Source organism: Anomaloglossus baeobatrachus, chromosome 7 (genome assembly GCF_048569485.1).
Source record: "Anomaloglossus baeobatrachus isolate aAnoBae1 chromosome 7, aAnoBae1.hap1, whole genome shotgun sequence".
NCBI lineage: Eukaryota > Metazoa > Chordata > Amphibia > Anura > Aromobatidae > Anomaloglossus > Anomaloglossus baeobatrachus.
This window is the reverse complement of record NC_134359.1, coordinates 158,390,817-158,416,524: the sequence shown is the minus strand read 5'-3', so window position 1 is coordinate 158,416,524 and position 25,708 is coordinate 158,390,817. Positions and strand designations below refer to the sequence as shown.

At 43.6% G+C, this 25,708-nt stretch overlaps 1 protein-coding gene and 1 long non-coding RNA gene across 9 annotated transcripts in view; one reads left to right on the top strand and one right to left on the bottom strand.

Annotated features, from left to right (window-relative positions):
- The window catches only part of GULP1 (GULP PTB domain containing engulfment adaptor 1), a 2,424,202-nt gene that overhangs the window by 1,297,091 nt on the left and 1,101,403 nt on the right, over window positions 1-25,708 (top strand). The window lies entirely within an intron of this gene.
- Window positions 16,329-21,388, bottom strand: LOC142246026 (uncharacterized). Its single transcript, XR_012724852.1, has 4 exons — window positions 21,326-21,388; window positions 17,303-17,401; window positions 16,481-16,582; window positions 16,329-16,388 (listed from the first exon to the last, which is right to left on the bottom strand). It is a non-coding gene; the product is annotated as an uncharacterized LOC142246026 (long non-coding RNA).

Sequence of the window (25,708 nt, the reverse complement as noted above, 5' to 3'; positions counted from 1 at the left end):
ACTGTTGATGAAGTTTTTCCTTTATCTTTGCTGATTAAGCAACTTTTCTTATTGTCAGAATTGGAAGGTAGCACAGTGTAGGGTTCTGCTTCCCACTGATCATCAAATTTATGAACTTTTCTTTTTCTCTTTAGAACTATTTCTCCAGGTGTTAAGGAAACAGCTTACGCTTTTTTTGTTGTAATCCTTCCCCTATTTTTCCTGACTTTGATTTTTCTCGAAACAATCTTTTATTCTTTTATACTGCGCTTGACGATTAGAGTCCCAATCAGCATCTGACAAATAAAGTTCTGGAACAACAACTCCCATTTCAAGATCTACTGGCAATCTTCCAGGTCTTGCTCTCATCAGATACGCTGGTGTGCAGTTTGTGGAACTCACAGGAATGTTATTGTACATGTCCACTAAGTCAGGTAACTCTTCTGGCTACATGTTCCTTTCCTCTAATGGAAGTGTTCTCAACAGGTTGATGACTAAATGATTCATTTTCTCACAAGTACTGTTAGTTTGTGGATGGCAAGGTGCAGTGCGGATCTTTTTACAGCCATAAAGGTTACAGAATTCTTGGAATATTTCAGCTACAAATGCAGAACTTGATCTGTTAATACCTGATCTGGGTGTTCGTGAGGTCTACAAAAGTAAGCCTGAAAGGTTTTTGCTGCAGTTCTTGCTGTCAAGTCCTTCACAGGTACGACCACCAAGAATCTGGAGTAATGCTCCACCATGGTGAGAGCATATGTATAGCCTGTTCGACTAGGTGTTAACTTCACATGGTCCAGGGCTACAATTTCCAAGAGTTGCTTGGTGACAATGCGTCGCAGCAGTGCTTTTTGACTGTTATGATCTTTCCTTCTCAGAGCGCAAGGAACCCAGTTTCTGCACCATTTTCCTATGGTGGTTCTCATTCCAACCCAGTAGAACCGATCACGCAGCAACGCTTCTAACTTCTTCCATCCGAAGTGTCCTGCTCAATCGTGGTAAGCTTTCAGTACCATCTGGACATGGTTTTTGGGTATGACCACTTGACATTCCCTCTCGTGGGTTTTAGGGTTGGTAACCCTTCTGGACAGTTTACCTCGATGGATGTACAGCCTGCTCCTCTCCTTCCATAGCTGTTGAGCTTCCAGTGGACCATCAGGACCTAGGCCCGAACCTGGTTGGGCTATCAATTCTTTGACCAGTCTAATCGCAGGGTCACTGTCCTGTGTTTCTTTCCATCCATGATGAGGTAGTGGGTCCAATTCAGTCTCCTGCTGCTTGCTTCAAGACTGCTGGTTCTGAGAGGCACTATGGTGGTGGAAAGCTGGCAACTTGATCTCCTCTAGTTCATCTACGTCTTCTTCCTCATCTGATAGGTGAGACATCCTGGATAATGCATCCGCATTGGCATTCTTGTGATCAGCTCAATAATTGATGGTGAAATCGTAGTTTGCTAGCCGGGCCACCCAACGTTGCTCCAATGCATCTAGCTTTGCCTTATCCAGATATGTCAGGGGGTTATTGTCTGTAAAGATGGTGAACTCCGCGGCTGCCAGTTCTTGATGGCTGTAATCTTTTTTGGGTCTGGTGCCACTTCTTCTGCTCTGACCACGTGTCTAAGATACTGAACCTTGGGTTCAGTATCTCAGATGACACTCTGATGGTTTAATCTTCATTCCGTACTATGACAACACTTCAAATACCTCAGCTAGATGTTCCAGATGTTCCTCGTATGCTTTTGAGTACAGAATCACACCATCCAGGTAGAACAGTACTGTCTCAAAGTTGCGGTGTCTCAAACAGCATTCCATCAATCTATGGAATGTTCCCGGTGCCTTGCACAATCCAAATGGCATGCTATTGAACTCACACAGGCCCATTGATGTTGCAAATGCTGTCTTCACCCGATCCTTTTCGGCTACAGAGACCTGTCAATAGCCACTGGTGAGATCTATGGTAGAGAAGTAGTTAGCAGCCTTCAGTGCAGCCAGCGATTCTTTTATACAGGGTAGCGCATAAGCATCCTTGTGAATTATTCGATTGATTTGCCTATAGTCCACACACATCCTCATGGTGCCATCCTTCTTTTTGACTAGAACCAGTGGAGCTGCCAGGGGCTACAACTATCTCTAATAACCCCAGCCTCCTTCATGTTCCCCAACATCTCCTTGGCACACTGATAGTGAGTTGGTGGTGTAGGTCTGTATCTTTCTTTCATAGGAGAATGATCTCCTGTGGGTATGTGATGATGTACCTTTTTTATCCTCCCTAAGTCTAGTGGATGCTTACTGAAAACTTGTTTGTATTCCTGCACTACCTGGTAGACTCCATGTTTCTGGTGTGAAGGGGTGAAATCAGTACCTATATGTAGTTCCTGACACCAACCCTTTAATTGTTCTTGGGGACGGTTACCTTCTGCCTGTTCTGATGGGGTCAGGGATTCTACTGCCTTGATAGAATCATCTGTGACAGTGAACAATTTGGCAATGGTAGCGTGCCTGGGCAATTTGGTTTCCTCCTCCCCACAATTTAACACTCGCACGGGCACTCTCTCTTGCGAACATCAACCAATGGGACCGGAGTATATTACCCGTACAATACCAATTTCCCCGCCAGATAGGTTGTCTCTGCAGGAGGGCTCTGATTTCTCTTTGCAGGACCCTCTGCTGCCCAGAACAAGCAGTTTAAGCAATCTGTTGGAACACTTCCCCCAAACAATTTTCAATCACATTTGTACCCAAAATCATCTGTGGATTCTTTCATTGACGTCAGTTTCAGCTACAATCCAATCAATCCTTGGCCTTTTAAGTCCACCGTCCCACTTTTATGATTACCTCCATAAACCCAATCTGAGTCACTGGTAATTCATTAACAGCATAAATAGTGAGGCCCGATTCCGGACGGGTGAGTTCAGTATCTAACCAGAATCTCTTATGGAGTACATACGGGATGGTTGTTATCTGCGAGCCAATGTCCAACAATGCAGAGGTGGGAATTCCGTCCAGGGTAATGGACAGAACTGGTCATCCTTCCACACATCGGTCATGCCAGTCAGATGGGCCTTGTCATTTTATTCCTAAGGGTTCACCCTTGACCCCAGGGATTGCCGGTTTAAAGGACACAGTCATGCAAAATGGCCAGCCTTGTTGCAACAATGTCAGATGGGTTGTCCAGATGAATCATAGCGATCGCTGCTCCTTCCTCTGGATGATGGGATCCTCCTTCCTCGCATCCATGGGACATCCTCAAGGCAGTCGGCTAGCTAGATTTTCTAAGCCTGCTTGGGTTCTGGCTTGAGCGGCATCACTTTGAGGATCATGGCCACATCCTTGCTCAGTTGGTGCACCTGGGAGCACAAGTCATTTGGAGCACCAGCGGGTGCAGCCTGTCTGTTAGCCTCTACCACGGTTAAGGAGGAGGGCTCCACTCACAAAGGTAAGGTACTGGCTTGCCAGGACTGAGGGGCAGAGTCTGTGATCGCAGGGGATTGCAGGGCTTTTATGGCCCGGTCCTTTAGAACAACAAAGTCCACATCCGGGTGTTCAAGGGCCCACTGGCGAGGCTGCTTGCAGTCCTCCACTGATTCTAACCCCTTCAGGAACTGCTCAATCATCATCTTGTTCCCTTCTTCATCACTGATGGGGTCTACATGTTTCAAGGTTCGCAGTGCTGCTTGTAATCTTAGAGCATAGTCTCTTATACTGTTCTGTGACCTCTGCTTGCAATTGTAAAATCACATTCTCAGCTCTGCCTCTGTACGGGTTTCAAAAACAATCTTTTACTTTTCCAAGATGGTGTTCACTGATCCCTGGTCGACATCTGACCAGGTGTCTACTTCCAGATCTGCTGCACCCGTTAACTGTCCCAGCACCACAGACGCTCTTTGTTTACCAGTCATTGCATACATGTCCAATACGGTGCATATTTTCTTTTTGAACTCGATTAAGGCATCTGCTTCTGGAACATACGGCAGGGTGATCGGCATGATCGGTGCCGCCGCTCCAGGCACTTCTGCTTGCGCGGCCGGACCAGGCACCGATGCATTCCCGTCACCTTGTGCCTCCATTTTCTCTGTCCCCCTTGGTTTTTCTCACCACTCTCACAGGGACTGGAGCACTTTGGAAGCCTCCAGGTTAGTTCACTGCCCCTTCCACCCACACTTGCAGGAGTTGTGGGCGGGATCCCCTTTCGCGCCCTTTTCACCACTGCTGTGGCACAGTCAGCTTTTCACACAAAAATGGCGGAATTTGTACAAGTCACAATAACAGTCCATAACGGGTCTAGTACAATCCTGTTCATGACGCCAGAAAGCTGACTCACCCCAGGGCTATGGGGTACTCGGTCCCGGGCGGTGTATTTCTGGGATATGTCACTGGATGGCCGGTGCCCGGTTCCGTGACCCTGGGGGTCTCTTGAAAGGGGTTATATACAGTGAAATAGTAATAAAGGTTTTGTCGTGACTCGACTTGCAGGTTGCGGCTAGGTAGATGAAGCCGCCTCTGCACAGTCTGTCACCGCTGGGTCTGATGTTAATGGCAGCCTGGGTGTTGGGCCCTCCGCATGTAGTGCCGGGCCCCAGGGGGTAGGTGATGGAGTTAGGCGCGGAAAGAAGGTAGGCCACACAAGAGATTGCAGTGTAACTGGTTTCTTTACTGACATCGTTGTGATGGCTGGTAACCTAAGGAAAGCTGGTCCTCACCACTGGTCCCCTTAGTCCCTGTGCTGGTGTGGTAACCTGGTGGCTTCTTTCCCCTGCACCTTTCCCTAGTTGGTGGGTCCCCATGGCTTGGAGCGTCTGGGGGTCCCCTCCTGGTGGTCTTTCAGTCTTTAGTCTGTACGGCGGGCAGTTTCAACCCTGTAGGTTCCGTGTTCCGTTTTGATCCCTAGTTCCCCCGTCATTGCTGGTGTCCCCGGACTTTACAGTCAGTGAAGTCCTGGATGGTCCCCTCACTGTGCAGATTTTATCAGATCTGCCTGGAGCGTTTGCCTGACCTAGGGCTCTGTACCCCGTCAGTGCTATGGTTCCAAAAGTACTCCACCGTACTCCTTTGGCAACCACATGCCTGCGCCTGACAGGTCACTGTTACACACTCCAGTCAGTACGGTTATGTCCATCTCCTCTCACATCCACTTACTGACTGTCTGACCCCTCCTTCGTGATTGTTGTCTAGTAGACTGGATCGTTTCCCCCCCAGTTGGCCATCCATTGGGTCCAACTCTAGTCTGTCACCAGTCCTTTGGGAAGGGAAAAACAGGGATTCTATATGTGATTTGGTGTTACCGGCACTGGTCTTCTGGGTCCCTTGGGGTAGGCCCTGCATCTTTGACAGGATGCAGTACCTTGTAACTCCTGATGGCTTCAGGGGCGCTACACACCGCGCATGCTCCTACGCCCCTATCCTCTCCACAAAAGTTTTTATTCTCCGGATTCTGGTCCCCATAGACTTATATGGGCACTGCAATCTGGAGCAGATCCGGATTTTTTGTTTGTCCTTGTGGTCTTTCAGTCTGTAGTCTGTACGGTGGGCAGTTTGAACCCTGTACGTTCAGTGTTCCATTTTGGTCCCTGGTTCCCCCGTCACTGCTGGTGCCCCCGGACTTTACGGTCAGTGAAGTCCTGGATGGTCCCCTCACTGTGCAGATTTTATCAGGTCTACCTGGAGCGTTTGCCTGACCTAGGGCTCTGTACCCCGTCAGTGCTATGGTTCCAAACGTACTCCACTGTACTCCTTTGGCAACCACATGCCTGCTCTTGACAGGTCACTGTTACACACTCCAGTCAGTACGGTTACGTCCATCTCCTCTCACTTCCATTTACTGACTGTCTGACCCCTCCTTCGTGGTTGTTGTCTAGTAGACTGGATCGGCTCCACCCCATTGGGTCCAACTATAGTCTGTCACCAGTCCTTGGGGAAGGGAAAAACAGGGATTCTATATGTGTTTTGGTGTTACCGGCACTGGTCTTCTGGGTCCCTTGGGGTAGGCCCTGCATCTTTGACAGGATGCAGTACCTTGTAACTCCTGATGGCTTCAGGGGCGCTACACACCGCGCGCGCTCCTACGCCCCTATCCTCTCCACAAAAGTTTTTATTCTCCGGATTCTGGTCCCCATAGACTTATATGGGCACTGGAATCTGGAGCAGATCCGGATTTTTTGTTCAGTCCGGCAGGGATTCGCCGGTTCCAGATTTGGCGGATTTGATCAGCCTTATTAATAAGGTATTATTAGTGTTATAGGTATGCAGGTGAAAAGTTAAATCTGCCCGGTCACAGACAGGTGACAGTTGGGATTCTAGGATTAGCCAATAGGGGAGGAGCTAGTACTGAGGGAGAACATTTTTTGCTGTGGGAGCGTCAGTTAGGGCTCAGTCTGTGACAGGAACAGACCTCAGGTCTGAGGAGCAGCAAAGCCACATGCTGTGGGTGAACTGTAACAGGAAAGGATACAAAGAGCCATAAAAGCAAGATTCTGAGCAGACAAAAGAGCCATCTACAATATAGAGTGACTGGAGTCGAATGTGAATCCACTGAGTAAGGCGTCACACACATCATTGTTATTTTGCCACAGGGCCGGGTCCGGTGCAAATGCATTTCAGCTCAATTCACCTCCAATGGAGTCACGGTGGGATGCATTCACATCCGGATGCGTGAATCACATGTGGTTGCATGTGACCGCATGTTGCCACGATTCCTTAAGAAATGAATGGAGCTGAAACGCATTTGTACTGGATCCGGCCCTGTGGCAAAATACCACTGATGTGAGCGGCGCCTTAGTGAGTGACCGAGAGACTGATCCCTAAGGGAGGCGCTCAGCAGTATGATCCTTAATGGCTTATAGCTCAAAAAGGGACGTGCCTAGAAGAAACAGTGCGCAAGTCGAATAGATAGTCCTGGATGGCAGCAACATCTTCTTGGCACACTGATAGTGAGTTGGTGGTATAGGTCTGTATCTTTCTTTCATAGGAGGATGATCTCCTGTGGGTATGTGATGATGTACCTTTTTTATCCTCCCAAAGTCTAGTGGATGCTTACTGAAAACTTGTTCGTATTCCTGCACTACCTGGTAGACTCCATGTTTCTGGTGTGAAGGGGTGAAATCAGTACCTACATGTAGTTCCTGACACCAACCCTTTAATTGTTCTTGGGGACGGTTATCTTCTGCCTGTTCTGATGGGGTCAGGGATTCTACTGCCTGGAAAGAATCATCTGTGACAGTGAACAATTTGGCAATGGTAGCGTACCTGGGCAATTTAGTTTCCTCCTCCCCACAATTTAACACTCGCGCGGGCACTCTCTCTTGCAAACATCAACCAATGGGACCGGAGTCTATTACCCGTACATTACCAATTTCCCCGCCAGATAGGTTTACCTGTTGTCTCTGCAGGAGGGCTCTGATTTCTCTTTGCAGGACCCTCTGCTGCCCAGAACAAGCTGTTTAACCCCTCTCACGACCGGCCTATTTTTCGCTTTCCGGGGTTTTTTTTCGCCATTCTTTTTCTGAGAGACGTAACTTTTTTATTTTTCAGTCAATATGGTCATGTGAGGGCTCATTTTTTGCGGAACGAGCTGTACTTTTAAATAAAACAATCAGTTTTACCATATAGTGTACTAGAAAACGGATAAAAAATTCCAAATGCTGAAAAATTGCAAAAAAAGTGCGATAACACTATGGTTTTTGAGATATTTTGTTCACTGTGTTCACTATATGGTAAAACTGATGTGTGGGTGTGATGCCTCAGGTCAGTGCGAGTTCGTAGACACCAAACATGTATAAGTTTACTTTTATATAAGGGGTTAAAACAAAATCGGACGTTTGTCCGAAAAAAGTGGCGCACGTTTTACGCCATATTCCGTGACCCGTAGCATTCTCATTTTTCGGGATCTATGGCTCAGTGATGGCTTATTTTTTGCATCTCGAGCTGTCGTTTTTAACGGTACCATTTTTGCGCAGATGCTAAGTTTTGATCGCCTCATTGCATTTTGCGCAAAAGTTGTAGCGACAAAAAAACATCCTTTTGGGCGTTTGGAATTTTTTTGACGCTACGCCGTATACTGATCAGATTAATTGATTTTATATTTTGATAGATCGGGCGTTTCTGAACACGGCGATACCAAATGTGTGTATATTTTTTATTTTTTTAACCCTTTAATTTTCAATGGGGCGAATGGGGGGTGATTTGAACTTTTCGTTTTTTTGGTTTTTTTTAATTTTTTAAAACTTTTTCTTTAACTTTTTTTTTTTTATTTTACTAGTCCCCCTAGGGGGCTATTGCGATCAGCATTCCGATCGCTCTGCAGTATCTGCTGATCACAGCTACAAGGCTGTAAACAGCAGATACGCTCTCTTTCTCTTTTGCTGTGCCGCTGGCACAGCAAAAGTGAAAGCAAGTCAGTTGTAGTACAGGAGTCATCACATGACCCTGTGCTACCATGACAACTATCGGGAGTCACGTGATCGCGTCACGTGACTTCCGGTATCGGGCGGTAAGTAAAACATTACCGCAATCACGCTTATAATGGCGCTGTCACGTATTGAAAACGATATATAAGGGGTTAATCGGCATGAGCAGATAACGATTCTGCTCGTGCCTAGCAGGCACACATCTCAGCTGTGAAAATCAGCTGAGATGTGCGTAGATCGCGGCATGCTGCCGTCAGAGGATCGCGGGCAGTAACATTATGACATTTAGGACGTAATTTTACTGCCCGCGGTCGTTAAGGGGTTAAGCAATCTGTTGGAGTAAGAACAACACTTCCCCCAAACAATTGTCAATCACATTTGTACCCAAAATGATCTGTGGATTCTTTCATTGACGTCAATTTCAACTACAATCAATCCTTGGCCTTTTAAGTCCACGCTCCCACTTTTATGATTACCTCCATAAACCCAATCAGAGTCACTGGTAATCCATTAACAGCATACAGTTAGGTCCAGAAATATTTGGACAGTGACACAATTTTCGCGAGTTGGGCTCTGCATGCCACCACATTGGATTTGAAATGAAATCTCTACAACAGAATTCAAGTGCAGATTGTAACGTTTAATTTGAAGGTTTCAACAAAAATATCTGATAGAAATTGTAGGAATTGTACACATTTCTTTACAAACACTCCACATTTTAGGAGGTCAAAAGTAATTGGACAAATAAACCAAACCCAAACAAAATGTTTTTATTTTCAATATTTTGTTGCGAATCCTTTGGAGGCAATCACTGCCTTAAGTCTGGAACCCATGGACATCACCAAACGCTGGGTTTCCTCCTTCTTAATGCTTTTCCAGGCCTTTACTGCCGCAGCCTTCAGGTCTTGCTTGTTTGTGGGTCTTTCCGTCTTAAGTCTGGATTTGAGCAAGTGAAATGCATGCTCAATTGGGTTAAGATCTGGTGATTGACTTGGCCAATGCAGAATGTTCCACTTTTTTGCACTCATGAACTCCTGGGTAGCTTTGGCTGTATGCTTGGGGTCATTGTCCATCTGTACTATGAAGCGCCGTCCGATCAACTTTGCGGCATTTGGCTGAATCTGGGCTGAAAGTATATCCCGGTACACTTCAGAATTCATCCGGCTACTCTTGTCTGCTGTTATGTCATGAATAAACACAAGTGACCCAGTGCCATTGAAAGCCATGCATGCCCATGCCATCACGTTGCCTCCACCATGTTTTACAGAGGATGTGGTGTGCCTTGGATCATGTGCCGTTCCCTTTCTTCTCCAAACTTTTTTCTTCCCATCATTCTGGTACAGGTTGATCTTTGTCTCATCTGTCCATAGAATATTTTTCCAGAACTGAGCTGGCTTCATGAGGTGTTTTTCAGCAAATTTAACTCTGGCCTGTCTATTTTTGGAATTGATGAATGGTTTGCATCTAGATGTGAACCCTTTGTATTTACTTTCATGGAGTCTTCTCTTTACTGTTGACTTAGAGACAGATACACCTACTTCACTGAGAGTGTTCTGGACTTCAGTTGATGTTGTGAACGGGTTCTTCTTCACCAAAGAAAGTATGCGGCGATCATCCACCACTGTTGTCATCCGTGGACGCCCAGGCCTTTTTGAGTTCCCAAGCTCACCAGTCAATTCCTTTTTTCTCAGAATGTACCCGACTGTTGATTTTGCTACTCCAAGCATGTCTGCTATCTCTCTGATGGATTTTTTCTTTTTTTTCAGCCTCAGGATGTTCTGCTTCACCTCAATTGAGAGTTCCTTAGACTGCATGTTGTCTGGTCACAGCAACAACTTCCAAATGCAAAACCACACACCTGTAATCAACCCCAGACCTTTTAAATACTTCATTGATTACAGGTTAACGAGGGAGACGCCTTCAGAGTTAATTGCAGCCCTTAGAGTCCCTTGTCCAATTACTTTTGGTTCCTTGAAAAAGAGGAGGCTATGCATTACAGAGCTATGATTCCTAAACCCTTTCTCCGATTTGGATGTGAAAACCCTCATATTGCAGCTGGGAGTGTGCACTTTCAGCCCATATTATATATATAATTGTATTTCTGAACATGTTTTTGTAAACAGCTAAAATAACAAAACTTGTGTCACTGTCCAAATATTTCTGGACCTAACTGTAAATAGTGAGGCCCGATTCCGGACGGGTGAGTTTAGTATCTAACCAGAATCTCTTATGGAGTACATACGGGATGGTTGTTACCTGCGAGCCGGTGTCCAACAATACAAAGGTGGGAATTCCGTCCAGGGTAATGGACAGAACTGGTCATCCTCCCACACATCGGTTATGCCAGTTAGATAGGCCTTGTCATTTTATTCCTAAGGGTTCGCCCTTGACCCCTGGGATTGCCGGTTTAAAGGACACCATCATGCAAAATGGCCAGCCTTGTTGCAACAACGGCAGATGGGTTGTCCAGATGAATCATAGCAATCGCTGCTCCTTCCTCTGGACATGGACGGCCATGTTTTGGTAGATGTGCAGCTGTGCGATATTTCTGCCATGTTCGGATGATGGATTGAACAGCGCTCTGTGAGATGTTCAAAGCTTGAGCTATTTTTTTATTTATAACTTAACTCTCTCTGCTTTACACTTCTCCACAACTTTATCCCTAACCTGTCTGGCATGTTCCTGTTTTTTCTGACTGTTTCATCCCTAATGTTCTTAAACAAACCTCTGAGGCCATCACCGAACATCTGTAGTTATACGCAGAATACATGTCACACAGGTGGACTCAATTTACTAATTAGGTAACCTCTGGAGGCTATTTGTCACTCAGGATTTTATTTAGAGGTATCAGACTACAGGGGGCTCCAGGTCACAATTTTCGGAATTAGATGTTTTAAATATTTACAAAAACATGTATCCTTTTCCTTTTCACTTCACAAATACTTGTGTTGGTCTAACACATAAAATCCCAATAGAATGTACTTAGGTTTGTGGGTGCAATGTAAAAAAATGTGGAAAAATTCATGAATGGGTATGATTACTTTTTTTAAGGCACTGTATTTGTACCCATTTTCATACATCAAAATACAAACATTTGCAGAAACAGGGTACAGATAGCATATTGGATTATCTTAATTTAACACATGAGCTATAATCTGTATACTTATACGGTACCAAATCCAAGTTTTTAACATAGATAATATTTTACCAGAAATCTAAGTAGGGTACCAGTACCAAGGTCAGTATGTAAACACATTGCCAGGGCCGAGTTCAAGGTATGTATACAGTACTTGGTCCAAATACAATATATAACTACAGTACCAGAACTAAACTCTGTATTAAACTCAGGGATTCTTAATCCTTATTTTGTAATCTGATTAGTATTTTTACTGGTTTAGTAGAAGTGGCTGAATCTGATCCTCTTTGGTCCAAAGATTTCAGTAATCCATTATTGAAAAAAAAGATAACTAAGAGTTGTTCCCTCCAGTACAAGGGGCATCACTCTGAAAAATATCACTCTGCAGCTGTCAGACATTCTCCTCAATTCCTCTAAGGAATGCAGACAAAGGTGGAGAGGATAAGAGACGAGAGAAAATAATAAATCTTTCTTTTGAGAAATAGAACAATGTCTGACAATCTCTGATTTACATCTGTTTACTTTCTAGAATTATTACAATACATCCACATTGTTGCATGATATTTTAATAATATGTCATATTGTTATGATTAATGCATAATATAAACTCTGACAGAACACTACAGTTTCAATTTCTTTGTATTTCTTATAATTTAATTTTAGGTGAATTAAAGTTTTGTTGACCTTCACCAGTTTTAGCATGTTAAATTTGCTGCAGCATGGGATAGTTGCTGTGGAGCTGAATAAAATGTTTTATTTATTTATTTTTTCTCTTTTGTGGAGATCTTAGTCTGTAAAGTTTAGGTTATAATTTCTGATAAATCCTAGGAGGCATTACCAGAGATCTTTTCTCTCGGGTGTGTACTGCTTCCTCTGCATGAGATTGGCCTATCATAAGCAGGCAGCAACATACAGAAAAGAATGCACCCCTACAATGGCTTAGAACAGGTTTTGTCCTGTGAGATTTGTAATGAGAGTCACACTAATACCGTATCACTGCAGAGCTGTATGTGATTACAATCTGTCCAGATTAGAGCAGATACCAGTATTATTACAAACATATTTCAATTTTTATCTCATGGCAGTCTGTGTGTTGAAGAGGTACACATCAGAGCTGACAGCAGTGTAAGAAGAGAGCTGCAGCTACAGAGGTGTTTGTAACGAGACAAAGATTTTCTGCACTGTCCTTTCCTCCACATTGCCTGCTGTATGATGAAAATCGAAAGGTGTTTGTAATCACACTCATCTCTGTTCTGCTACAGGCATTTTGTAATCATATATAGCATTGCAGTGAGCTTAGATCTATGTGTCATTACATGTCTCCCACAGGAGAAAGCCTGCTCATATCATGGGGGTGTTTTCTTTTGTACTCTATATGTAACTAACGTGTTTCTCCGAAAATAAGACGTCCCCCGAAAATAAGACATAGCAGGAGTTTTCAGGGATGCTTTAATATCAGACATCCCCTGAAAATAGGACATAGCTGCGGTCATTAATGAAGTGTCATGCAGCGGTGAAAAAGTTAAAGACACTGCAGGACACTTCATTATAGACAGCGGGGACCCACTAAAGAAAGAAGAGAGAAGACGCCCCGATCATACTCATCAGATGCCAAACGGGAGCAGGTGAGCGCATCATGGTCCTGCAGCGGAATACACACACACACACACACACACACAGACTACAGATCGCATACACACAATCACCCCATCCAGTGATATTGCTTGCTTCTCGGCGGCGATATTGTGCTGTGATCTTCCAGGACCTTGATCACATGGCCGTAAGCATGTGACATCTCCGGATGTTGTGAGTGTGTGCGCGCGCGATTGTAGTGGTACATGCGATATCGTGAGTGTGTGTGAGTGTGAGTGTGTGTGTGTGAGTGTATGCGATCGGATGTGTGCGTGTATGCGATCGGATGTGTGAGTGTCGGCAGGAGGACAGCGTGCAACACAGCTGCTGGGAGCGCTCACAGGAGAGCACAGGGAGGAATGATTTGAAAGGGGTGCGTGTGTGTGTGTGTGTCTAAATGAGTGTATGCTATCTGATATATGTGTGTGTGTTTGTGTGATCTGAAGTATGTGTGTCGGCAAGACGCAGGGGAGGCGTGCAGCATACCTGCTGGGAGATCACAGGAAGATCTGGGAGCCACACAGACGCCCTGGGCTGGTAAGTATGATGATCCTGGGAAGGGGGGTCTGCTTATTGTGGGGGGTAAACTTACCCCAACCATGTCTCCTCAAGAATAAGACACCCCCTGAAAATAAGACATAGTGCTTTTTCCAGGGCAAAAAAAAAATATAAGACAGTGTCTTATTTTCAGGGAAACAGGGTACCTACGTAAACTTGGTCAACATAATATGGGGGAAGAAGTAAATAACTCTATAGAACAATTTCTGGTAATGTCCATTTGGACTTAAAATAAATTATAACTAGTGATGAAGGAGCGTGTTCACCACTGTTTGATACTTCATTGAGCATTGTAGATGCTTGAGCGCCATATGCATGAGCACATCCTCACAGGTTTTGTGGCTTTTAGACAGCCAATCCACATACGGAGATGGCCTGCAATACACGGTAATGCTGTAGCAATGTTGGCTACTGCAATTACTGTGATTGGCCAAATCGTGTCATCAGGTTTTATATAAGTCCTTGTGACAGGTTTTATATAAGTCCTTGTGACACAATGCTTGGCACACTGTCCTCTGGAAGCAGTTAAGCAAAAGTTTATGTAGGAGGGAGAGATGACTTTACAGCAGCCATATAGGCAGTTTTTAATTGGTATTGCAGTAGTTATACTGCTGCTGCACCTTTAAAACAAAAATCCTTTTTAGGGCTGCATACTGTCTTTTCTTTACTAAAACCGCTGTTACCTACATTTAATGTAGCGATAACTGGTGGATGAGGGATAGCTTTGGATTACAGGCATTTAAGTGGAGTTTATTGCCTTACAGTCCTTCTATACTTATAATGCTCCTGCAAACTAAAAACAAAAGTCCTTTTCATTGCTACATATATCCTTTTCCTTATTAATACCAGAAGGTTTGTGGGCATATAAAGTATTTACCTAATTTAAAATGTGCAAGGCGTGTGGTAGGAGACGAGGAAGTGGACATGCTCCTGATGGTGCACACAGAGGCCAATGCCGTGGACCAGGTGAAACTGTGCTTGCTGTGCGAGCACAGCCAACACATCATACGATAAACTGAGCTTCCTGTCTAACTTTTCAAGGGGGCGTTGGCCTAGACTCTTGAAGCCAGAAGAGTGCAAACAGTTGGTCAGCTGGATGGCAGATAGTGCTTCCAGTATGTTTACCAGCACCACCCTGTCTTCTACATGGTCCAGTGTCACTAGCCATGAGTCTGTATTATTGAGGTAGACCTGGCTCACTCAACGTGGGGGTGCTCTGGAATAATAAGTCCAGTATTACAAAAATATATCCGGCACACCACAATGTAAGAGAGGAATCTTTGGTTTGAAAAAAATGTTGATTTATTGTGTATATACAAACAAGTCCGTCCAACGTTTCGATCCAAAAGGATCTTTCACAGGGACAATAGGACTAGTGTGAAAAAAGAAAAAACATACATAAAATTAAAAACAGTATCAGTGATACACTGTTGTGATTACATGATCAGACAAGTCATAATTATAAAGAAAATGGCAGAGACAAAAGAAAAAAGAACACTTAATCCATTAATTTCATAGGCACCAATAGATGAAGCATGGAAATCTCCATTAAGATATAAGATAAATGACAATCTGTTGAGACATGAAAGAGACCATTAGAGGAGTGACCATACATGATAATAAGACACGTACCTAGAAGTATAAAAGGATTGTCAAATCATATCAGTACAGATAATGATGTTCATCAAAGTGTATCAGAAGAATGCGTAAGCGGTCTATGAAAAAGGTAAACAAGGAGATCAAGTTATAATTTGAAAAAAAGTAGAACAAAAAAGTCTGATTACACAAGTCAGAAGGGAAAGGGGACATACCTCAGTAATTATACTCAGTGATATAGTGCTAAGGGAGTGTCCATCAAGGACGTGTTGTGGTGTCGTGCACGACAGGGAGGAGTCCTAAAGGGGATAAATCGAGGAAGAAAAGAAAGGTGAAGGGTAATACTATGGTCCTAATTTATTTAAGAAACGTAATGTCAATATTATAGAGTGCAACAGGAACCTGTATGTATCAACCTACCGGATCAGTGGTACTAATTAATGTTTAGTAGCACAATGTCGGATGGGAGACCCGAACATGTCACAGAGGAGTGACACTAATGCAATTCTTGATGTAACGTGATCTGTATAAGTAATGAAATGTAGAATGTAAGTAATAGAAAAGAGGACAAGAGGAAAGCAGGGAAAGAAGAAATCAAAGTAAGAAGGTGAACCTACCAGAGAGGGAGGAATCTCACTAACAGATAGGGCATTAATATTAGACGTGGAGTGAGTCTCTGAGGGTCACTAAGATTTGGAAGAAAAGAGCAAGATATGAAACATGACCATGTACGCCAATAAAATTTACAGATAAGAACAATTAGGGGTCGGTAATTCCATATGTACCTGTTTTGTACGTATCGCTGAGTGTATGTCTGTAAATTAGGGTTTTTTGGAAAAACGTATAGAAGTTCCCTGCAGGTGAGAGGTCTAGTTTGTCTAAGAGAAATTCCCCTATAGCGAACAGTGCAGGATTTCTAGATTAAAGAAAAACGAACTATAATAACTATACACATACCACACATGGTGCATATAGGTCAGTCACATAGAAGAGGAATATATAGATGAGGGATATATAATAATGTACCTTCCAGGGAGGAGGAATGGCAGAAATGCCAGCTGAGGTTAGGTGAGAGGAGGCCTGCAACTAGAGGTAACTTTGATTGTAAATAATTCACAAGACAGCAAAAAAGTATAGAATAGTATGAATGGATTATAAAGGTGCCATTCATGTAGTACCTGCGTTGGTGGGGATGTGGGTCTCCAGAGATGGCGTCAGCGCGGTGTGTGTATAGCTGAGGGCTCTTTATATGCGCCTGTGATGAACGCTGCGTCCACTTCCTGTATCGGAGTGGAACACAGTGAGGTAAGTGGAACGCACGCCAGCGCATGCGCATAGGTCTCATAACCCGCGCATGCGCAGAGCGAGTGTGGAGCTGTGTTTGTTTCTGAATGAAGGGGGTGTAGCGTTATAGTGGTATGATTGGTGCTCCTAATCAGCTGACAGGTGGAGTGAATAGATAATGTAGGTGGATAGCGTCAGGGGCTGTGTGGACAGTATAATGTGTATGTGTGAAGCAAAGATCGTGATGATCAGATAGAACATATAAACATGAAAAGAGCAGTAGGAGAGTAACGTGAAATTTGTGCAGGGACACATGAAGTGGCAGGCCACATGGGGTAATAGTGTGAAGGTAGTGTGAATGTAAGAAAGTATGAGAGGAAAAAACGGAAAAAAATGAGAAAAAGGAGGAAGAAAAGGGGAAGAAGAAGGTGATGTGAGTAACATAAAGATATCCAGGGAAATTATGTGAGTGTGTGGCACGTGTAAAACAATGTACTATTGGCTGTGCAGTGGTGGTGTATAGTGGCTATACGTGGGAGAGGAAAACTATAGTGCAACATGTATGATGAAGAAAAAGAATAAATAAAATACACATAGATAAGGTGAATAATTCAATTGGATGAACAAAAAGGAATAAATAAGGATAAAAATATAAAATAAAATAAAATAAAAAATAAAGAAGAGAGAACAGGAACAAGTGGATTCCTAATACAAACCTATATAGTGCTGACAGATGAAAGTGAGGTACGTGACTACTATGGTGAAAAGTGAGTCGTAATGGAGTGCATCAGGGAAATTCACGTGGCTAAGGGAACCTGGAAGGTAAATAAAACACAATTAGACAAGATAACCAGACATTGTGTATATATTGGAACAAAAAGAATATAAAAAATAAAAAATAAAAGAAGGCAAAAAAAGGGGGTAAAGAAACAGGACTCCTTGCATACTGGAAAGACGTAAAATACACTCATGAGGTACAGGAATCAAGCCTGTACCTCGTATTCTCGATTAAGGCCCTTTGGTTCTAATGTACCCAGAGTGTAAATCCAAAAAGACTCCCTTTCCTTAAGTTTCTTAATTCTGTCGCCACCTCTACGTATTGGTGGAACATGTTCAATGACTTGGAATCTGAGTTGAGCCACTGTATGGTTGTGTGTCACAAAATGATGTGGAACAGGTAATAGGATTTGTTTACACCGTATGGTGGACTTATGTTTACTAATGCGGTCTCGGATATGTTGGGTAGTCTCCCCAACATATCCGAGACCGCAAGGACATTTAATAAGGTAGATGACATAAGACGAGTCGCATGTGAAGAAACCTCTGATGGGATAATTTCTACCTGTATGTGGATGTGTGAACATGCTACCCCGAGTGAGGTTATTGCATTGAAAGCAATGTAAACATGGAAAATTTCCATCTTTTGGAGTCCCAAGGAAGGTCTGCCGTGATTCGGCTTGTGCAGACCCTATGTCGGCTTTAACGAGGTTGTCCCTCAGATTCTTAGGTCTTTTGTGACAGAATAAAGGTAAGGCTGAAAATTCAGTAATGGAGGGGTAAGCTGTTTGAAGGAGGGACCAATGTTTGGAAATTATGCCCTTGAAAAGAGGTGAAAAAGGATGGTATGTTTGGACACAGGTGATACGTGGGTTGTTGTCCTGACTGGATCGTGGTTTCTGTATGAAGTTGTGGGCAATTTTACTCGGGTAGCCTCTGGATGCAAACTTGTCTCCCATTTCTTGCAGTCGAGTTTGGCGCTGCAAGGGATCGGAGACAATACGTTCAATTCTCTTAAATTGGGAGAATGGCAATGCTTTCTTTGTGTGAGAAGGGTGGCAGCTTGAAAAATGCAGAAGACTATTCCTATCTGTCGGCTTCACGAAAAGATCTGTGCTGATTATACCGTTGGGAGATAGAAGAACCATGGTATCTAAGAAATTAATTTCTTTTGAATCACTGTGGATCGTGAACGTAAGCCCTGGTCGATACGAGTTGATGTCCTGGTAGAATTCATTCAGGGAGTCTAGGTTACCATGCCATACGACAAATATGTTGTCTATATATCTTTTCCACATTAAAGTGTGCTGTACCCACCGAGGATGATCATAAATGTATAGTGCCTCGAAATGCGCCATATAAATATTGGCGTACGGTGGCGCCATATTTGATCCCATGGCTGTACCCCTTTGCTGTAAGTAGAATTGATCTTCAAACAAAAAGTAATTGTGACCCAGGACCAGATGTAACAAGTCCATGCAGAAAGACTGCTGTGATGGTGTTAGTGTCTTATGTAAATCGAGAAACCAGTCCACGGCACGGATACCGTCACTGTGCTCGATGCTCGTATACAGACTGTTTACATCAAAAGTGACGAGTAGACAATCAGGTGGAAGCGTGCCTAATTGTGTCACTTGCATCAGAAAGTCAGAAGTGTCCTTTAGGTATGACGGAATTCTGGGTATAAGAGGCGTTAGAATCTTATCGATGGTAATTGCAAGTGGAGAGAGTATTGACTCTGTGGAAGCCACTATAGGTCGCCCTGGGGGAGATTGGAGATTCTTGGGAATTTTTGGTAGGATATAGAAGACCGGTGTGACGGGGTTTTTTTTAACAAGAAATTCTGCCAATTTAGTGTCAATAGTGCCAAGGTGTAAATGGTAATCGACTTTGTCCTTAATTAAATTTTGGATCTGGGGCGTGGGGTCCCGGGAGATGGGCAAGTATGTGGATCTATCTCCCAATTGTCTGTGTATCTCAGCTAGATAGTAAGTCTTGTCAAGTACTACGATGTAACCTCCTTTGTCAGCCGGTTTGATCACAATTTTTTTATTATTTTTGAGATCATGAATGGCCCTGTTTTCCTCAGCTGTCGTATTGTGTTTAATTTTATATTCACCACTCTCGATACTTCTGTTTTATTAATATCATGAGTGACCAGTGAAATATAAGTTTCAACCGGGTGGTAGGTCTTAGGAGGATTGAAAGTGCTGGATAGCCTTAGATTAAGGTCACGCAAGGATAGGGTGCCAGAGTTGTCATCCTCTCTGGTGTGTGAACTAAAGTCATCCTGGGCTGAGAAATGGGCCTTGAGTCTCAATGTCCTGAAAAAGCGTCTCATCTCTTGAGCTAACTGAAATGGGTTAAAGGCTGGAGTAGGACAGAACGACAAAAATGGATAAAAAGTGGATAAAAAGTGGATAAAAAGTGGATAAAAAGTGGAGAAAAAATGGATAAAAAGTGGATAAAAGGTGGATAAAAAGTGAAGAAAAAGTGGAGAAAAAGTGGAGAAAAAGTGGAGAAAAAGTGGAGCACCCTTTGGTGCCTTTCATGTGGCACTAAGGGGTGCTTAGCTTTGTATTTAGCGAAAAAAATGAAAAAAAAATGATGTAGGGTTCCCCCTAGTTTTGTAGCCAGCTAGGGTAAAGCAGACGGCTGCAGCCTGCAGACCACAGCTGGCAACCTCACCTTGGCTGGTAATCCAAAACTGAGGGCACCCCACGCTGTTATTTTAAATTAAATAAATAATTTAAAAAAAAAAACACGTAGGGGTCCCCCCAAAATTGGATCACCAGCCAAGGTAAAGCAGACAGCTGGGGTCTGATATTCTCAGACTAAGGAGGTCCATGGTTATTGGACTCTCCCCAGCCTAAAAATAGCAGGCCGCAGCCGCCCCAGAAGTGGCGCATCCATTAGATGCGCCAATCCTGGTGCTTCGCCCCAGCTTATCCCGCGCCCTGGTGCGGTGGCAAACGGGGTAATATATGGGGTTAATACCAGATGTGTAATGTCACCTGGCATCAAGCCCTGGGGTTGGTGAGGTCAGGCGTCTATCAGATACCCGACATCACCAACCCAGTCAGTAATAAAAAAAAATAAACGACAAACACATTTTTATTTGAAAAAACACTCCCCAAAACATTCCCTCTTTAACCAATTTATTAGCAAGAAAAACAAATCCAGGTCTGGTGTAATCCAAGGGGTTGCCATGACGATCCACACTGTCCCAGTCAATGAAGAGCAGGATGATCCCCATTGGCCAGGAGAGCAGTGCAGTGACCTGAGCTAACATCAATGGGTCAGCCCAGGTCACTGCAGGGCATGACAAGTGCTGCTGTCAGCGAGGTACATTACCTGCACTGATCTCCAGCACACTGACAGCACCTGTCACTGAGTTCAATGACCGCCGCCTTCACAGCCAAGTATCGCGAGAGGCCCGTGACGTCACCGCTAGTCAGTCTTGGGTCGGAAGCGAGAGAAGGTGATGTGACAAGCGGCGGCCATGGAGGACAGTGACAGCGCTGAGGTCGGGATGGCGGGACTTCATCACCGCAGGTAAGCCGAGCGGGACCATGTGTGTGTGTGTGTGTGTATAACTGTGTGTGTACGTGTGTACATGCCGCGGGCAGGAGGGGGTGGAGCGAGGTGAGCGGGGAAGTATGGGCTTCCTGCACGTAACTAGGATAAACATCGGGTTACTAACCAAAGCGCTTTGCTTGGATTCCCGATGTTTATCTTGGTTACCAGCTTCTGGCAGGCTGCCAGGATTGCTCCCTGCACACTGTAGCTGTAAAAAGCCTTGCTTTTTGCTGCTAGAACCGTTCTCGAACGTATCTAGAACTATCGAGCTTTTGCAAAAAGCTCAAGTTCTAGTTCGATCTAGAACAGCCCCCAAAATCACTCGAGCCTAGAACTGGAGAACCTCGAACCTCGAACCGCGCTCAACTCTAGAATTGACATACCAGGTATTAGAACACACAGCAGAGCAAAGGGAAGTGGAGATCAGTTCATGGGAAAGTAGAGTGCATGAATTGACATACCTGTGGGAAGATAGACATGGTGATTAGTTGATGGCAGATGATAGATGATAGATTACCAAGTGCATCATAATAATATCTCTGGTCTAATTCAATGCATCATACTTATATGGTGCATACTTGTCATGGTGCAGACAAAGTCTGGGGGCAGACTTTTAGTTGCCCCAGTATATACACATACAAGTGCACTCAGCTGTGAAGGGGTGGGGTACAAGAATAACCCCTTGATCACTCAATAAAAAAAAAAAAAACCAAGATGCAGCTTCACATAGGCAAAATAAATAAAGGTCATAAAAGGAGGGTGCTAAACAGGGGGGGAAAGATCACAGTGAGATGCTGGAGGATGTTAGGAAGATATTGAAGCAAAGAAAGAACAGGTCAGATATAGTGCAATAGTAGAGTGCATGAATTGACATACCAGGTATTAGAACACACAGCAGAGCAAAGGGAAGTGGAGATCAGTTCATGGGAAAGTAGAGTGCATGAATTGACATACCTGTGGGAAGATAGACATGGTGATTAGATGATGGCAGATGATAGATTACCAAGTGCATCATAATAATATCTCTGGCCTAATTCAATGCATCATACTTATATGGTGCATACTTGTCATGGTGCAGACAAAGTCTGGGGGCAGACTTTTAGTTGCCCCAGTATATACACATACAAGTGCACTCAGCTGTGAAGGGGTCGGGTACAAGAATAACCCCTTGATCACTCAATAAAAAAAAAAAAAAAACAAAAAACCCAGATGCAGCTTTACATAGGCAAAATAAACACAGGTCATAAAAGGAGGGTGCTAAACAGGGGGGGGGGGAGATTACAGTGAGATGCTGGAGGATGTCAGAAAGATATTGAAGCAAAGAAAGAACAGGTCAGATATAGTGCAATAGTAGAGTGCATGAATTGACATACCAGGTATTAGAACACACAGCAGAGCAAAGGGAAGTGGAGATCAGCTCATGGGAAAGTAGAGTGCATGAATTGACATACCTGTGGGAATATAGACATGGTGATTAGATGATGGCAGATGATAGATGATAGATTACCAAGTACATCATAATAATATATCTGGCCTAATTCAATGCATCATACTTATATGGTGCATACTTGTCATGGTGCAGACAAAGTCTGGGGGCAGACTTTTAGTTGTTCCAGTATATACACATACAAGTGCACTCAGCTGTGAAAGGGTGGGGTACAAGAATAACCCCTTGATCACTCAATCAAAAAAAAAAAACAAGAAAAAACCCAGATGCAGCTTCACATAGGCAAAATAAACAAAGGTCATAAAAGGAGGGTGCTAAACAGGGGGGGGGAGATCACAGTGAGATGCTGGAGGATGTCAGGAAGATATTGAAGCAAAGAAAGAACAGGTCAGATATAGTGCAATAGTAGAGTGCATGAAGTTACATACCAGGTATTAGAAAACACAGCAGAGCAAAGGGAAGTGGAGATCAGTTCATGGGAAAGTAGAGTGCATGAATTGACATACCAGGTATTAGAACACACAGCAGAGCAAAGGGAAGTGGAGATCAGTTCAAGGGAAAGTAGAGTGCATGAATTGACATACCTGGGGGAAGATAGACATGGTGTTTAGATGATGGCAGATGATAGATGATAGATTACCAAGTGCATCATAATAATATCTCTGGCCTAATTCAATGCATCATACTTATATGGTGCATACTTGTCATGGTGCAGACAAAGTCTGGGGGCAAATAAGAAATAACGTTTGGAACTCCATTCTATGTCTGAACTGGGTGCAAAAACCTAAAAAAACATAACTATGGGGAGATAAGGTATGCACACCAGTGACTATGTAAGGGGGAATACATGTAATAGCAGAAACTGCTGTGTGAATACTGACATGAAAAATTCAATAGCTATATGTAAGAATGAAATGTGAAAAATGGAACCTGCATTACTGCCATGAATATATGAATAAAGAGAAATTTAGCTACTGAATTGATCAATGCAATACAGCCCCAACACTACGCCAAAGTATTTCTCTACGTTGGGGTCCCTACCAAGTGCATCATAATAATATCTCTGGCCTAATTCAATGCATCATACTTATATGGTGCATACTTGTCTGGGGGCAGACTTTTAGTTGCCCCAGTATATACACATACAAGTGCACTCAGCTGTGAAGGGGTGGGGTACAAGAATAACCCCTTAATCACTCAATCAAAAAAAAAAACCAAGAAAAAACCCAGATGCAGCTTCACATAGGCAAAATAAACAAAGGTCATAAAAGGAGGGTGCTAAACAGGGGGGGGGGAGATCACAGTGAGATGCTGGAGGATGTCAGGAAGATATTGAAGCAAAGAATGAATAGGTCAGATATAGTGCAATAGTAGAGTGCATGAATTGACATACCAGGTATTAGATAAAACAGCAGAGCAAAGGGAAGTGGAGATCAGTTCATGGGAAAGTAGAGTGCATGAATTGACATACCTGTGGGAATATAGACATGGTGATTAGATGATGGCAGATGATAGATGATAGATTACCAAGTACATCATAATAATATATCTGGCCTAATTCAATGCATCATACTTATATGGTGCATACTTGTCATGGTGCAGACAAAGTCTGGGGGCAGACTTTTAGTTGCCCCAGTATATACACATACAAGTGCACTCAGCTGTGAAAGGGTGGGGTACAAGAATAACCCCTTGATCACTCAATCAAAAAAAAAAACAAGAAAAAACCCAGATGCAGCTTCACATAGGCAAAATAAACAAAGGTCATAAAAGGAGGGTGCTAAACAGGGGGGGGGGAGATCACAGTGAGATGCTGGAGGATGTCAGGAAGATATTGAAGCAAAGAAAGAACAGGTCAGATATAGTGCAATAGTAGAGTGCATGAAGTTACATACCAGGTATTAGAAAACACAGCAGAGCAAAGGGAAGTGGAGATCAGTTCATGGGAAAGTAGAGTGCATGAATTGACATACCAGGTATTAGAACACACAGCAGAGCAAAGGGAAGTGGAGATCAGTTCAAGGGAAAGTAGAGTGCATGAATTGACATACCTGGGGGAAGATAGACATGGTGTTTAGATGATGGCAGATGATAGATGATAGATTACCAAGTGCATCATAATAATATCTCTGGCCTAATTCAATGCATCATACTTATATGGTGCATACTTGTCATGGTGCAGACAAAGTCTGGGGGCAAATAAGAAATAACGTTTGGAACTCCATTCTATGTCTGAACTGGGTGCAAAAACCTAAAAAAACATAACTATGGGGAGATAAGGTATGCACACCAGTGACTATGTAAGGGGGAATACATGTAATAGCAGAAACTGCTGTGTGAATACTGACATGAAAAATTCAATAGCTATATGTAAGAATGAAATGTGAAAAATGGAACCTGCATTACTGCCATGAATATATGAATAAAGAGAAATTTAGCTACTGAATTGATCAATGCAATACAGCCCCAACACTACGCCAAAGTATTTCTCTACGTTGGGGTCCCTACCAAGTGCATCATAATAATATCTCTGGCCTAATTCAATGCATCATACTTATATGGTGCATACTTGTCTGGGGGCAGACTTTTAGTTGCCCCAGTATATACACATACAAGTGCACTCAGCTGTGAAGGGGTGGGGTACAAGAATAACCCCTTAATCACTCAATAAAAAAAAAAAACCAAGAAAAAACCCAGATGCAGCTTCACATAGGCAAAATAAACAAAGGTCATAAAAGGAGGGTGCTAAACAGGGGGGGGGGAGATCACAGTGAGATGCTGGAGGATGTCAGGAAGATATTGAAGCAAAGAATGAATAGGTCAGATATAGTGCAATAGTAGAGTGCATGAATTGACATACCAGGTATTAGATAAAACAGCAGAGCAAAGGGAAGTGGAGATCAGTTCATGGGAAAGTAGAGTGCATGAATTGACATACCTGTGGGAAGATAGACATGGTGATTAGATGATGGCAGATGATAGATGATAGATTACCAAGTGCATCATAATAATATCTCTGGCCTAATTCAATGCATCATACTTATATGGTGCATACTTGTCATGGTGCAGACAAAGTCTGGGGGCAGACTTTTAGTTGCCCCAGTATATACATGACTCGCCCACCCCAGGGCTATGGGACACCCGGTGCCGGGCCGGACTAGTCCGGTGGTAGTCAGTGGTGGCTGGGCCCGGCTCCGTGGCCCTGGTGGGTGTCAGTTGAATATGTGGCTTGCTTGTTAATGGTTGTGTTCGTGACGCCACCTGTGGCATGCGGCTATTAAGCCGCTGCTGCTGTGTGAGGCCTCCGGGATGATGATAT